This window comes from Neovison vison, chromosome 2 (genome assembly GCF_020171115.1).
Source record: "Neovison vison isolate M4711 chromosome 2, ASM_NN_V1, whole genome shotgun sequence".
NCBI classification, from domain to species: domain Eukaryota; kingdom Metazoa; phylum Chordata; class Mammalia; order Carnivora; family Mustelidae; genus Neogale; species Neogale vison.
In genome coordinates, this window is record NC_058092.1 from 83,923,747 (window position 1) to 83,940,054 (window position 16,308).

Here is a 16,308-nt window from a genome sequence, read left to right on the forward strand (position 1 = left end):
TACATGGAGATGGGAAATAAACATGAGTGTATCAATTTCAGCTGCAAGAAACAGAAGACCCAACTAAAAGTGGTTTAAACAATAAGGAAAATTTATTATGTCACATATCAAGAACTTTAAATAAAAGTAGGGTGGTACAGGGTTGGTTCAGAGATTGTCTTCTCTGTCTTCCTTAGAATGTCTGATATTCTCTCCAGCCTTACAAGATGGCTACAGCAGCTTCAAACAGCTTCTCGTAAGACTGTTCAAAGGTTGGATGAAAGACATCTCTTCCTTTCGTCTGAAGAGTGGAAAAAATCTAGAAGATGTTGGCTTGTGTCTCATTGGCCACAATTACATCACATGCCCCTAGAAGAAGTGGGGGTGGAAGGCTGTTAAGGTACATGACACTGTTACATTGAGGATGGGAAGGAGGTATTGGAAGCAGCATTGAAAAGATTAATCAATCAGGAAATATTTACTGTATAACATCTAGTACAGAGAACTATTCTATGAATATTTAGGAAGTATTCACAGAAAATACAAAAAAGACAGCATTAAGAAGAAAATAAATGGTAATTTTTTATTGAAAAAAGAAAAATACTAGCAAGGACATAGAATTAAAATAAGAAAAATATGTAAAGCTATAAAATAGTATTAGCACATTATTTATCTAAAAACAAATGTACCTACCTACTATCAATCTATCTGTTTATTTACCTGCCTCCTCTTTATCCTTAATAACATTTCCCTCAAGGGAAATAATTCATTTTATTTTCAGTGTTAGCATATCACATGGTTTGAAGAAGTTCCTTTTTTGGGTTGTTACCTGGATACCAACATTTTAAAAATAAATGGGGGAACCCTAGAGAAGTTATGCCATTTGCAATTCAAGAGGGAAATTAGAATGACAAACTAAGCTCTTAGCATGTATATATAATATTGTACTTAAATTCTTAGGCTTACTGACAAATGATAAGCATAAAAACATTGCACAAACAAGAAGATATATTATACTTTAGTTCAAAGCCATCACAGAAGCTGAAAAATTCCTTCATGTACACTCTTGAATTTTGAAAATATTGATGATTTATACATGCCGTGTATCGAATCAGAATGGTCATCAAGAGAGTAAGTAGTGAATATTTAATGGATTTGTGAACATTAGGCCTATTATTTTTAACTTGTTTCCATTATAGGTAAAAGGGAATATTGAAAAAAAATTTTGCGTGGTATTTTTTGCTGAAGACACCATGTTTTTAAAGGCTCTGAACTCTTAAAAATTTTAAAGCTAATAGCAACCTTATAAATTATTTCATCTTGCCTCCTAATTTTACTAATGAGATCCGGGTAGAGGAGAGGTTAAATGACTTCAGCCTGCATTTGTACCTTTTTCACAAGCTTCTGCCGTTTTCTCCTCTAATGTATTAATGTCTTTCATTTCTTTCTCTTTTACTTTTAGAATACACAGTACTTTAAAACCTGAGTTTTGAGCAGACAAATAATATATTTTAGTTAAATGTTAAACAATTGTGTCAGAAACATAATCTGGAGAGATGGTTTATTTTTTAAGTCAGTTATATTCCCCACCCCAGCTTTATTAAGGTATAATTTGACAAATAAAAATTGTATATGGTTTAAGATATATAATGTGATGATTATACATATACATTGTGAAATGATTACTGCAATTAAACTAACATATCATCTCACATAGTTTATGTTGTTATTGTTTGTAGTGAGAACACTTAAGACCTCCTCCATTAGCAAATTTCAAGTATACAATATGGTATTATTCACTGTAGTTACCATGCTGTAAATTAGATCCCTAGAACTTACTCAACTTATAACTTAAATTTTGTGCCTGTTGACCAACCTCCCCATTTCCTCCACCATCCCACCTTGACAACCATCATTCTAACTCTGTATGTCTATAGTTTGACTTTTTTAGATTCTACATTTCAGTTGTGCTTCTAATTGTTCAAGTTTGGATCCTACTATCTAGGACATCACTTATCTGATAGCTGGGAAATCGAAACAGCAGCCCCATTTCTCACAAGCACATTATCCTCAATGTTATCCAAAAGAATATTTAATAAAATAGAAGAATGACAGAACAGAAAATCAAAATGGTTCAAAGTCCCTTCCCCAAAGCTAAATATAGTCCTTGCAGGGAGACTGGTCTGAATAAGGGCTTTTTATCTCTGATCCTCAGCTCTGCACTAAAATCTACTCCTTTTTCCAAACTAGAATGCCCTCAAGGGGACATGACCCAACACTACCTCCTGAACCTACCTCTGTTAGATCTATATTGCTTAAGTCATTATATGTTTGACACATTTTTTAGGCTATTTTCATCTGGTCTCCTTGCTCTTCGTGTCCATTTCCTCTGTTCGTAAAACCAACTAGCTATTTTTCCATTCAGAGATTTATTCCTTCCATAAGTATTAGATAAGTCTTTTGCATATTCTTGGCATCCTAATAAGCTGTGGATATGCTGGTGAGCACGAAAGAAACATTTTTTTTTCCTTACAGAACATGTAATCTAGTAGAGGAGACATACAATCGGATATCTAAACTTAATGTGCTCTGATCCAGATACTCTGATCCAGAAATTATGAAGTATGATGAAAGCACCTCATATAACTTCCAAAGGAATTTTAAACTCTTAAACTGGACACTGAACACTGAATAAGAGGTTCACAGGGAAAATGGGCCAATTTCATTTTCACTGGTGTGTTTGGTAGTTCTTCCTTATTAGTTTTTCAACAAAATCATTCATAAAATACTTCTTTGGGATATTTGATATAACTCTTATTCTCTAGAATTTATTTGCCACATCGAGTTCCAGTTCCTGGAACTGAGTCTTAATATTGGAATTTAATTTCTGCTGGTTTCTCAAAGAGTCACTGACCTCCTATCTTAGACTCACTCAGGGTACTATATAAATATGGAGATATCCACCACTAGACCTATGATTTAGGGAGTATGAGGAGGATACTTTCATAATCTCTAGGAGGATATATCAATAATCTCTGGAAGTATGAGGAGAGGAAGAGAGCTAATTGAAATCTACATTCCTAACAAGTTCCTTTCGTATACACTAAAACCTGAGCCTTACTGTCTGCCATCATTGAGTATATATTCAAGATGTAACTAAAATCATCCCCGATTTTCTTCTAATTTTTTCTTCTAATTTTCTTCTAATTCTTCTAATCTCAAAATGAAATTATGCATCTTTTCAAGGGAGAACCATCCCTAGCTCTCCAAGTACCAAAAACTCACCTTGACTATTTCCCATGATATTTCCAAAGGCACTATGTTGGTATGTAAACATTTCTTGGGACTAAAATGACACATGCCTAGGGCAATCACCAGTTATTGTGGCCCTCTTCCATGGTAGAAGTAGAAATTAGAAAGGCCAGTTTCCAAAATTCCTGCTTAGCCTATCTAGAGTTGTATGTTTTTATCTGGGGAAACAATATCACAGTTACTGTAAGTGACTAGCCTCTGGCCAGTTCAGAAAATTGGGGCAAAGTCTTTCAAAGTGTCCTCGAGTTTTTGACCCAAGATCCAGTGTTTACCAACTAAATCATTTTGGTGCCAAGTATATTATGTAAGAGTATTGTATTAGTTAGAATAAGAGTAACCTGCCGCCAAAACAAAACAAAACAAAAACCTAAGAATTATTCAGTGGCTTATGGAATTTTCAAGTTCATTTCTCTCTCATGTTAATAGTCTAAGATGAATGGGCCAAGTTGGAAGGTGGCTCTACTCCACATGGTTTTTAAGTGACTAAAGTTCTCTTGATTGTGTACTCCTCCATTCTCTAGGACATGCTACCTGTCTCCATGATAAATCAGTTTGCTGTAAGTTCCGGTTAGTGGGAAGGAGAATGGGAGCATAAAGAAACTCCACAAAATGGTAGTCCACATCACTTCTATTAGTAGTCTGCAGGAGGAAACGTTGGCCTGTGGTCGTACATAACTGAGAATAGAACTCATAAGTATAATCTCTGAGTGGCTACATTCCCAGCTCAATGTATTACTCTGGAAAAGGAGAATATCAGATATTGGTGTACAACTAAAATCTTCGTAACAGTACTTTAGAAATGCAAACTGGAAGTATTGCTTTTTGCCATAAAAGAAATAATTGACCCTCCCCAAAATGTATTTTTTTATGAGCATAGGACTTTATTAGTTTAATAAGAAATGAGGCATATCCCTTTTTTGAAAATACATCTGTGCTCTTTTTCTACTGTTACTTAACAAACCACCCCCAAACTTAGTGCCTTAAAAAACAGGATCAGCAAACTTTTTCTATAAAGGGGAAGATAGATAGGAAATATTTTAGGCTTTGTAGGCCATACAGTTTCTGTTGCAGCTACTCAACTCTTTCATTATAGTGTGTAAGAGGAGACAGTACATAAGCAAATGAGTTTGGCCATGTCCCAGTAAAATTTGATTTTCAAAAATATGTGATGTTCTGAATTTGGCCCTTAGGCTGTAGATTGGCAGACCCCTAACTTAAAACAACAACTATTCCATTTTTGCTTATAATTTTGTGAGATAATAAGTTGGTTGTCCAGTTAGCAGATAGGTCATCCAAGGCTGAAACATCTAGAATGGGCTTTTCATGTGTCTGGTGTTTGGCAGCTTGCTTGGTCTAGTTGTCCTTAGCTAGTAGAGCTTATTCTACCCCATGTGGTCTCATTCTCCAGAAAGCTAGTTCAAGCTGTTCATAGTGGTCTCAGGGCAGCAAAAACAGCAAACCCTAATGTGCAAATGCTTTTCAAACCTCTGCTTTCATCATCTTTGCTTTGACCAAAGCAAGCCACTTGGCACAGCCTACACTGAAAGAGTAGAGAAAATGTAGCTCACCTATGGTGAGAGGAAAAGCAAAGTCATACTGCAAAGGTATATATATACAGAGATAGGACAAATTATTTTAGTCATCTTTGCAAAAAAAAAATCTACCATGTCTTTGGAATAAGAGAGAATATTAGAATTCAGTTCAATTTCAGTTGTTTTTTTCCTACTACAAAATAGTTAAATGAATTTTAAAATACCTTAAAGACATGCTTTGTGAAGTATAGTAGAAAATGTACATGTATAACTTGTTTTAAAATTTTATAGGAGTGCCTGACTAGCTTAGTCAGTGGAACATGCAACTCTTGTTCTCAAGTCATGAATTCAAGACCTATGCTGGGCATGGAGCCAGCTCAGAAATATGTAAATAAATAAATAATAAAAAATAAAATTGGCTGAAGAATTATATTCCAAGGACAGAGAAATGAAACAACAATCTTAAGAATAAATAATCCACATCAAAGAATATCTAGATGAGAGAACTATTAGCAAAGGCAACTAAGCAGGGTTATCTCTAGACTGGTTAATCCTTTCTTAGATTCCTTATTTCCTGCAATGCCTGCCTTTAAAGTTTCAAGGCATACATACTGCCTGTCATTTTGATAGATACAGTGGCCTCTGGCTCAGAATTTTGTTTGAGCTTTCTAAACAGTGGGGTGTATAGCCAGAATCAGTCTTTGTATTAACTTATCAAGAAGGTTGAATAACCGAAGCCATGCATTTAATCTAATTCAGAGAACAGTGGGTTAAAACCCCAAGAGATGCCCTTCAGCTTTTATATATGAGTTACTATAGGAAACAGAAGTTTTCTAAACTAACCATATAGAAGAAATTACTATGCAAGTATTAGTAATTGTTTATCTTCTTTACAAAAATCTTATGTAAGGGAAACCATTTCATCTGTAAAGTCAGTAAAATAATTTCTACAAATCCTTCTCTCCTAGAATTTTAATGAACTCATTGAAATGCTTTCTAGTGTGTTGAAAAGGCAGAATTGTTCGATGTTCTGTGTGATAAGCTGAATTAAATAACTAGAGTGCTACTGTTATTGATGCTTACTAGGTATCAAGCACCATATGAAATATATCATCCATTGAAAGGTCTGCAGAATTCTAAGAAGACATGTCATATCTATTTTTTTTTTCTTTTTGGATGAAAAAAACCCTAAGGTTCAAGAAGGTTAGGAAATTCACTCAAGGTCCAGTGCTGTACTGGTACGCCAGCACATGAGGAATAAGGACTATATCTATAGTGTTTGCCAGTTTGGGGGATATAAGTAATTTCAATTTGACTGATTTTAAACTACCAGTGTGTGATGTCATTGAACATGATACTGGGAAGAGATGGAAAAGATACATATAATCAGCAGCCTGTAGGAGGTGCCTCTAGCATGCCACTGCCAAGAACAAAATCCTAATAAGCTGGAGAGCCAGAATCTCTGTTCCTGGTTGCCTACAAAAGTCCATTCTCTAAGCCATCAGATAATAATGGCTAATCACCTGACAAATCACAAAAATCATAGATGTCAGTAACATCTATAATGCCACAAACATAGATTCATCTCTGTTCCCTTTGAGAACCGAATGCAGGGACTGTTCTCTCAGAATTTTTCAATAAGCATATGTGAGAGGACAAGAAAAGCTATGCTTCATGCCTCACCATTTACATTGGTCTTCCATTTCCATCCTAACCTTTCAGAATTTTTGCCAGTGTTGGATTTTATTCATATTCTGCTACTACTTTTTATCTTAAAATCTTTATTCTTGGCCCCCAACAAACTCCTTTGCTACTTCAGATGGCTTCTTCTTACTTTATTTTATTTTTATTTTCATAGTTCTTTTCTTCTTCTCTTATGGCATAACTTTCACACTTCTGCTCTTTATTTCTTCAACATTTTGGCATTCCTTGTTTGAGGAAGTAAATAGATGGATAGAAGTCAAATTACCAAAATAAAGTGGGTTCATATTGTACAAATTATTTAAACTCTCTGTACCAGAGTATCTTTATCTGTATATGAGCAAAATCATAACACCTACCTTGTTTTGCATGAATGGTTAATCTATTTTTTTAAAAATAACTGTAGTAGAAACAAACATAGAGAGCCTGAGATGGGGATAGGAATGATGTCTTGAGAATGGGTGAGACCCAATATTATTTTATGTGATGAAAAACAATTTTCTGTCTGATGGAAACACATCTTAAAAATTTGGAAACAATAGGGTGTGCCTGGGTAGCTCATTTGGCTAAGTGTCTAACTCTAGATTTCAGCTCAGGTCATGATCTCAGGGTCATGACATCAAGCCCTGCATCCAGCTCCACACTAGGTATGGAGCCAGCTTAAGAATCTCTCTCCCTCTCTTCTCCCCTCATGCTTGTGCTCTCTCGCTCTCTCTCAAAAAAAAAAAAAAAAAAAGTTGGGAATGATAGAACTTTTGAAAGTAATAGTTTTTTCAGAGTATGAAATTAAATTGTACTGGGGTATTTTATTCACATAACAGATTTTATACTAAGAATTTTCATCATTTGTTAAAAATAATTAAGGTAATCTTGAATACCATTTACCATTACCAAATATTGAAAAAATGACAAATGAGAACATTTATTTTCCCAAGTAATCTTATATGTATTGAGCTTTCAAAGAGTAAAAAAAAAAAAAAATTGCAAATTGGTATAAATTTATATCTGATTGAGAAGATGAAATTTATGAAAGCATACCTGTGGTGATAGTTCAATGCATATTTGTACTATGAGTTTTAAAACTCATCAGAATTTTCATTATTTCTCCAAATGGTTGAATTGAAGTAAATATATACCCAGCAAAATTGTTCTCATATACTTCTGTAGAAAAATAAAAGTAAAAATTAAGTTTATTTTTCTTTTTATAAATATGAACCCCGATGTATATTTTCTTCCTATATATGCTTTGAAAGAAATAACTTAAAATAAATAATTCTCACTGTCAAGAAGTAAAACAAAAATCTTACCTTCTGTTTGATGTATTATTCTTGTGTCTCTCTGGCAAAATTCAGTGACATCTTGACTTTCTGTTGAAGTTATTATTTTTATTATGTAGCATATCCTAGGATCTTGAAGAGTTGTATAGAATGGCAAATAAGGAATTATATATATATTATTTTTTTTGGCCTGATACATTTTCTTCAAGGGCATTCAATCAAATGAAAGTAAATAGATAAGAAACAGAGCTAACTTAGATGATTGAGGTTCAAATGAAATAAAATTGGCAGTAGGAAATACATTGAATTCAATCAGGAAATAAAGCCATGAATTAATTTGACTTTAAGTAACAGTTAATTATAATTAAATTTCAAACATAATTTGTAAATCATATATCAGACCATTAAATGGAACATAAAACAAAGTTTAAAGTTTGTATCTTTTTTTAATTTAGATTTCCTTCCTCAACTCCTACTCTAACATTGCTGTTATACCATGGGAAGCCAAGTTTGATAGTAAAAATAGCAGATAGTTTAAGACTCTAATGATATCAGAGCTAGAAGGGAATTCTGGGGAGAAGAATCAATGACTTAAAGTTTAACCAGTACCTTTCCAATAAATGGAACATACTGATGGCATATACATTGCTTCAACAAAAAGAAAATAAATCTATTGAACATAATACCTCTGTTCTTTCCAAAGCCAAATGATTCTCTTTACTATTCCAGTGGCTTTGCTTGTTTAATTTCATCACTTAGCAGACAGGATGTGCAACTTGCAATAACATAGTCATATTGGCATTTCTCCCCCTACCTACAATGAAGGAACTTGAATTTTCCCTCCGTATAACATTTTACAGTATAGACTTACATGTTGTTTCTCTTCAAATTTTGGTATTACCATAAGGTGTGAGTTTCACTTACTAAAACATAATTGAGAGCTTTAACTTTATTCAGGGAAAAATATGGGGGGAGGTCAGTTTATCCATAAAATTTTAGTAAGTCTGGTTTTACTCATATTCTGGGTTAGATTTTTACTGACCAGTGAAATAAAGTAACATTTTAAAAGCTTATGATTATGATTTGAAAGTTATAATGTATTTTATCTGTAAAAAAAGTCTCACTGATGAATGTTAAATATAAACATAATCTAGTTTAAACAGATTGGAAAGCAGAAGTAGTGAGAAAGCTAAATAAATAATAAATAAAGAGGAGTCGGGATTAGTCACAAAGTGCAAATGAAAGCTCTAATAATGACAAGGTTGTGAACAAAACATTTAAAGAAAATGTAAGACATACATTAGATTTCTAAATTTCTATTCCCTCATAATTTTTCTGGGCTTCGTTGCATTATTCGATTATGAAATCTAGACTAAGGAGTATAAAGCATCCTGAACTTACAAGGAATGCTACCAAAATTATCCTGCAAAATAAACATTGATTTTGTAGATCCTTAATATCACCACTCTGTTGTTAAAATGTTATATTTAATGGATTTAATCCTTCAATGCAGACTACTAGAATTCTTCAAACCTTTACTTATTTATAGAAACAAACCATTTCATTATTATACTTTACTTTTTGTCTTGAACATTTTATTTTTATATTCTAATTTCTAGCGAACAGTGGAAGGTATTTAAATTGACCACTTTTATGGAATACATGGTTTTTCATGAGCAATGTAAATAAATACATTAATTGCTTATCATACTTATATCTGACAGATGGGTCCCCAGGCACAGAGCCTAACCTTTTATTTTGACACCTGCCACATTTTGCCAGCCCTGACCCTTTTTCTTTGCCAGAGTGTTGTGTTGTTCACCATGGTTGCACTAATCTCCAGCTTTTAAAAGGCATAATATTGGAACCCTTCTGAGAATCACTGCTATCAATCAGCTGATACTACAACATGAAATATTTCACAGATCCATCCAACATCCCTTCTCTCCTGTGATTCAAACACATTTTCTCTTATTTTTGTGACCTACTGGCTCAATAAGATTACACAGGGCTTGTTTTAATCTAAGACCCCATATTGTTAACCTCTGACATAAACCATTCAATTTAAAATCTGAAATATACTGGAGAATAATAAAAGAAGTTATGCTTCCATTTTTATACTAAAAGATACTTCTTTACTACAAACCAGGTATGTTATAATATAACTAAAGAGATAAAAATAATCTGAACATGTTCATTAAAAAAAAGCATCAGGGCAGTAAAACATGTTTTGAGAATCACTGTGCACTCAATCTCAAACCTGCACCTTTATTTCTGGGAGGATTCCAGAAACCACTAACACATAATATGTATCTGGATTCATACACACTGAAAGCACATGTCTGGTCCATTAGATCAGCGGTCCTGGTTCCAAAAAGCTCTGCAAATTGAAGTCCATACAAAGAGCAGGTGAGCTAATAAAGTTTCTCCATGACTGAAGTAATTTGATAGACGTTTGAAGGAATTCCCTCCATATAATTAACTATGGAAAATATTGTAATTAATATATTTCAGGATTATGTTGGAAACAAAGAAACTGAGAAGTAGTTATGTAGGTAGGAAGGAGTGGATATTTACCAGAGTTCCACCAGATCAGCCCAGTTTTGCTTACAAGTCTCACTGCAGACTGAAAATCAGTTAGAGATGGACACACTACCAACTTGTCTTTCAAATGTGACATCTGTTGTTCCTGGCATAAGCTTATGAGGTATAATGGAAAAAGCTTTGCACTCTGTCTTCAATAAACTAAGTTTCGTGAATAATTCAGAGACCCATTTATGCCAGTTAGGATATATATGTACATTGCAAGAAGTATGGTATATGTATCTTGGGACATTGAAAGAAAATGCTACTTAAAGCCTGGGGCTATGGGATATTGGAGTTGAAAGGTAATTCCGGAGTTATGGCAGCTTTCTGTGCCTCAGCATCAGCAGTTTTTGAATCTTTAGTGAGCTGCTATTAATATGACTCAGCTAGAGTTCCTATCTTCCAGTTTCTTTAGTGCCCCAAACCACCTTGCAAAGCTTACTCAGAGTTTCTGCTAGCTCATATTTTAAGCATGTACAAAACTTTGGACTGTAACAGAAAATCCTTTCTTTACTTATTAGACCTAAATACAGAGACAAAAAAACTCCTGGGTCCAGCTCATCTTTTCAAGCCTGGCCAGAGTTCATAGTTTTCTGGCCAAGCATTCTTTGGTCTCAGTCCAATCAGCTGTAAATGGTGGATGGCAGAGATCACTTCTGAGTCAACAGGGCCACTTAGGTGGCAGATGTTCTGGATGAGGATAATTCTCCTAGAAGGGGTATGTCATGATTGACAGAGACAATACTCAAAGTGTGGTCCAGAGACTGGAGATGGTCCCTGTGTTATTTGTTCTCCATCCAAAATGATAAGCACATTGAAGATAACCATTTCAAAACTTAAAGTTATTTGTTGAAGTCATTTGATGGCTGTTAAATCGAGTAGTTTTTTTAAATGGATTTGTGTTTTGTATATTTTTTCAGAGAATTCATTTATACTCTATTATTAAAAAATAATAGTTGGTGACAGAATGGGAGTGAGTGTGAAACTGATCTTTCACTAAACATAGTTTGAGTGGCACTGGATTAGAAGTCTCCTAGATTCTAGTTGTGGTGCTCCCCTGATTAATTCTAAGTAATAATGATCAAATCTTTACAGTTGAGTTATTATTCTCTGAATATCAGTTTTCTCCTAAACAAAACAAGGAGTATAATGTCTGTCACTAACCTTCCCAAGTTATTAAAAGTCATGAGATAATACAGGAGAGTGAATTTTGGGAAGTTCTCACAGGCTAATCAGAATTAAGTTACTATATTTCACTGTTGTTAAAGTATCTATATACAAGTATACACAATTATATACATACATATGTATACATTCACATATGATATATATACATACTTTCCCATATGAAATATAAGATACAATCATGTAGATTTTATTGTTTGTTTATGTTGTATATGTTATTTATGTCGTATTTGCTGGATTTTGCAAAAGACAATTAGACATCAAATCGATACAGATTTACTCAGGAAGCACTCTGTTCTTTTTTTTTTTTTTTTTTTTAAAGATTTTATTTATTTATTTGACAGGGAGAAATCACAAGTAGATGGAGAGGCAGGTAGAGAGAGAGAGGGAAGCAGGATCCCTGCTGAGCAGAGAACCCGATGCGGGACTCGATCCCAGGACCCCGAGATCATGACCTGAGCCGAAGGCAGCGGCTTAACCCACTGAGCCACCCAGGCGCCCAGCAAGCACTCTGTTCTTAATAATTTTTCAATTTAGGAACACCTGGCTACTCGGTAGAGCATATAACACTTGATCTTGGAGTTTTAAGTTCAAGGCCCATGTAAGGTGTAGGGATTTATTTAAAAATAAAGTAGTTTTAAAAATAATAATTTTATAATTTATTTCATTGGGTATAAAACATAAATGAAAATATTTAAGCAGTGAAACATTCTAAGAACTATGCGGAGGAAGGACATGTTTAATAAACAAATAATACAAATGTTAAAGACAAGGTATTCAAAGGAAGGACAGAGGAATTCATGCTATGATGATGAGAAAATTTATAGAGCAGGTAGGATTTGTTCAGTATCTTGAAGAATGGATGAGATTTGAAAAGATGGAAAGGACAGACTCAGTTATCCTAGACAGAACAAAATTTTTAAGCAGAAGTATGGAATCAAAACATCTATGTATATGTGTGGTAGCTATCAGAAAATAAATGAAATTAGAAACAAAATAAATGCCTTGAAAACTAAAAAGTGTAATATACAATCTTAATTTTTTTATAGTTTTCCCCATCTAACACATGATATTAAATTATTAGAAGGGGACTCTTGAAGGGTTCCTGGGTAGCTCAATCAGTTAAACCTCTTGATTTCACTCAGATCATGATATCCGTGTTGTGAGATCTAGCCCTGCATCAGTTTCCATGCTAGGCATGGGACTTGCTTAAGATTCTCTCTCCCTCTACCCCTGTCCCTCCCCAACCTCACTCTCTCAACATTATTTAATCATTAATTAATTAATTAAAAAGAAAAAGGGGACTCTTGAATTAGAATTGCTCTTACATTAATATCATTTACTGTTAATGTTAAATGCAAATGTTATAAATGCAAAATAAAGAATTTTCTTCAAATAAAACACAATAAATTAAATGATAATTTATTTTAAATTTCATAAGTAGTTCAAGTAATAAAAACACAATTATTAAAATATTATATACTTTCCTATGGACATTTGGCATCTCAGTCTGATGTTAAGAACAAAACAAAACAAAAACTAAGTGGCAAGAAATCACTTCCCCTAAAGAGCACCTGTATAACCTAAGGAATTTTACTACTTTATGGTAGGCTCATAATAATTAGATTACAGAATATTACAGAGCATTGCGTTAATCTGAATTATTTTACACATAGTGCCTCACTTAGAAAAGTCCACCTCGTTGAATGCCGTTTTTTTTTAAGACATAACAACTATGATACTGTTAGAAATGTAATTTAGTGAGTTTATTGTGTTTCAGAATTCAGCTGTATGATCCTAATTTAAAGTATCAAGGTACTAGTAATTTTGTTTGTGTAACATTGTTTTATTTTTTATTCTGAGATTTTTACACTGGAAGAATAAAACCAATAATTTAATTGTTCAAGTTATACAAAAAGGATTAACCAAGAAAATGGTCTGCAATTCTCAAATGGTCATTGCCTATCATAATAACCTAATACATCAGGGTGCTTCAAATTCGTACTGCAGAAATAGTCCTACTCTGATGTCTTCTACATGAGACAGTATCAAAAGTGAAAGAGGTGACTGTATAAAAACCTATACGTACATGGGTGCCTGGGTGGCTCAGTTGGTTAAGCATTACCTTTGACTAGGATCACGATCCCAGGGTCCTGGGGTTAAGCCCCATGTGCCAGGCTCCCTGCTCAGTGGGGAGTGTCTGCTTCTCCGTATCTCCTCCCTTCCCCTGCTCATGTTCTCTTTCTCTCTCTCTCTCTCAATCTCTCTCTAATATAAGTAAGTAAAATCTTTGTAAAAAGTCTTCAAGTACATAAAATAAAAGATGTTAAGATAAACTGGAATAGTTTAAAAAAGACTAATAGAAACTATACCGCATTTAATTTTAAAAACTACAATTCCTGAAAACAAAGAGGTAATAAAGATTCTCAAATTACCAAACAAGAACTAGAATTATTTGAATATGAAAAAATCAGAGGAAAAATGTGTAGAAATAGCTTATAACTTCCCCTGCGCTTTTCCCCGACCATGTAGATAAGGAAAGAGTTTATTGGTCAATTAGAAAAATTACAATAAAATGGATTGAATGAAGCTTTGTCTCTTAAGATTACAAATTTATAAAACCAAATAATATTATAATATAATTTTGCTTTCAGTTTGCTTTAAAAAATAAATTTTCTTCATTTTTTCTAGTATGTTTGTTTATTTTAATAATATTTTACTTTTATTAATTGGATCTATAAATAATTTGTTAAAATGATGTTTAATATTTACATTTCTTAATTTATGGGGTTTTTTTGCATTTCGCTTTGTAATGTGCTCGTAAATGTCAGTATTCAAAATGTACAGAATATTTAATTTTGACTTTTTTTATTATTTTTTAACAATGTGCAACCCATAGCAGCAGTCTTACCATTTTATCTTACTATTAGTTGTCTGTCCAATGGAAGTTCAATATTAATTAAGCTATACTAGTTGATCTGATTCAAGGCCTCTATTAAGGAAAATGTGGCAAGAAGATCATGGTAATCAAGTGATTTTTTTTAGTCAGCTATCTAGCTTCTCTGCTACTTTTATTCTTTTCACTTAAAATCTCTCCCTTCCATAAATTCCTCTGCAAAGAAGCAATTAAACTTATTCCTACAATTTAAAAAAAAAACACATCCTTATATAATATGAAGAAAAAGTTGTATTTTTCTTTTAAAGATTTGATTTCATCAAAGAATAGTCAGTATTCCTTGCTTTGCTGTTCATCACACATGTACTTCTCAACAACTTTCAGCTTGGTTTCCTGTGTCCAAACTTTTTGTTAGCAAGACTGGTGATCGAACTTACGGCCTCGTCTCAGAATTCATTCTGAATCACCTTTTTGATATTAATCACTCTCACCTTAAAAATTATTTCTCTTGGGTTCCTTGAGTCTCTTAACTCAGTTTTCTGACTCCCTCCTTTTTATTTATTTATTTTTTTTGTCCTGGCATTCAGGGATTCCCTAAGGAGCAGCTTGCTTTCTTTCCTTTCCCAGCATTCTCTCCAATGTAGCTCTTACCTCCCCCTATGTCAATCTCTATGAGGCTTTCTCCCAAACCAGTATCTCTTATTCCCTGTGCCTGCTGGACATCAGCCTGACATCCCTCCAGCACCTCAGATCCAACATGTCCAAAAGCATCTGTCTTGCCCCTCACACACCTTTCCATTTCTCGGGTAGCTGGATCATAATTCCAGAAACCCAGGCTTAAATATTGGACTTGGGTGTGATTACCCACGCCACCCTCCTCACCACATGTCTTGAGCTTACAAAATGTGTGGATTTTGCCTCCGTAACATTCCTAACATGTGTTCTTCCTGCTGGATTCTCATTTTTGCCTTGAATCTCTCATTTAACTTTGATCTAAAATATCAAAATAATTATATAACTCAACTCTCCATATCCGCTTTCTTCTTGCAAAACATAACTGATAATGTTCAGTCTCCAATGATTTTTTAATGAGAATTCTTTTTTTAATATTTTATGTATTTATTTGAGAGAGAGAGAGAGAGAGGACAAGCAGGGGGGAATGGCAGACTCCCCACTGAGCAGGGTGTCTGAAGACAACACAAGGGGCTCCATCCCAGGACCTTGGGATCATGACCTGAGCCAAAGGCAGACACTTAACCAACTGAGCCACCCAGGTACACCTTTTTAATTTTTCTTTTAGTAACCACCACTCTTTGGCAAACCATCCTTGTCTAGCCTTATTTTTTATTCTGTATCTTTTCAGATACACCCCGTTCCCATCTTTTCACCCTTATAGTGGACTATAAGTTGCTTGAGAACCAGTGCTTTGTGTTATTTGTATTTTGGTCACCGAGACCTTCACACAATACTTTATTCTAAGATCAATACATGTTTTCAGGGGCGCCTGGGTGGCTCAGTGGGTTGATACCTTGGCCTTCGGCTCGGGTCATGGTCCCAGGGTCCTGGGATCGAGCCCCACGTCGGGCTCTCTGTTCAGCAGGGAGCCTGCTTCCCTTCCTCTCTCTCTGCCTGCCTTTCTGCCTACTTGTGATCTCTGTCAAATAAATAAATTAATTTAAAAAAAAAACATGTTTTCATGGTGAATGAATAAATAAATGAAGTAGCTGTTTCCCACCATTTCCTAATCCCAGAAAGTCTGTCATTTCAGACAACCAATACAATTCTCTTAAGATCAAAGCTAATGAAAAAGACTAGAGTTATGGTTCTTGGATGCATGCTG

At 34.1% G+C, this 16,308-nt stretch overlaps 1 long non-coding RNA gene across 2 annotated transcripts; it reads right to left on the reverse strand.

Annotated features, from left to right (window-relative positions):
• Window positions 1–264: 264 nt before the first annotated feature.
• On the reverse strand, window positions 265–16,017 carry LOC122900227. Of its 2 annotated transcripts, none has more exons than XR_006383203.1 (3): window positions 15,997–16,017; window positions 7,563–7,933; window positions 265–348 (listed from the first exon to the last, which is right to left on the reverse strand). It is a non-coding gene; the product is annotated as an uncharacterized LOC122900227 (long non-coding RNA). The 2 variants fall into 2 exon arrangements; XR_006383202.1 differs by lacking the exon at window positions 15,997–16,017 and having other exon boundaries at window positions 7,563–7,685; window positions 7,832–8,191.
• Window positions 16,018–16,308: the final 291 nt, after the last annotated feature.